Below are 936 nucleotides of genomic sequence, written 5' to 3' on the forward strand. Positions count from 1 at the left end.
ACAGCCAACTCCTTGTAAATATTATGGGTCATTTCCCATAATCTAGAGGTTAGAAGTTTTGGGTTGTAAACATTACAGCTGCAGGCTAGAACCCAGCCTTACACAGTAGAAAAAAAAATAGTTCATCAACATTTAGCTCTCTTTTTCAGTTAATTGGCTCTCTGATTTACAGTGTTTTAGAGTGCGAGGATTAGTGGAGTGTGTGGATACCCCTAGAGGAAATGACGGCTTTGTATTGTTAGTGTTGTGTTTAACTGTAAGGGTCCAAGACTTTGGTTATAACCTGGGTACTGATACACTAGCAGGCCCTACAGTAATACCCATTATTAAGAAGACGAAACGATAAGACCACCAATGAAGGGGTTGTATAAAGCAATGCAGAAGAGACAGAATTCTCTATTAGCTGTTTGTGAGCAAAGAAGGTTGGTATGAACATCGGCTTATGAATGTTCAGTGATTTCACTGGGAGCATGAAACAGCAGGACAAGCTATTAGGAAATTGTCAAAGGCAGAAGATGTGGTAGATGTGGATGGTAAGGGTTAGAAGCCCGGAAGCTGGAGTCTTCCAGCTGTCAGGTGTCTTGGGGGACTATCTATTGATGATCTACACATCTCTTTATATTGCTCTGACAACTCGGGATTTCTTCTTTCTATGGCTTCAGCCAACTAGAAAGGTCACAAGACTTAAAAAACAAATGTCTCTTTCCAACGACCACTTTTCATTCCAAAAAAACAAAATCAGGGCTCAGTATTGTGGTGCACACATTTTTTTCTAGCACTTGGGAAGCAGAGGTAAATGGGTCTCTTGTGGATTTAGGATAGCCTGGTCTACCCAGGAAGTTCCAAGATATCCAGAACTGCATAGAGGGATACCATCTCAAAACCGAACCCAAATTAACACTTTTCTTCTTCTTCTTCTTCTTCTTCTTCTTCTTC

This window comes from Mus pahari, chromosome 16 (assembly GCF_900095145.1).
Source record: "Mus pahari chromosome 16, PAHARI_EIJ_v1.1, whole genome shotgun sequence".
In the NCBI taxonomy this organism is placed as follows: domain Eukaryota; kingdom Metazoa; phylum Chordata; class Mammalia; order Rodentia; family Muridae; genus Mus; species Mus pahari.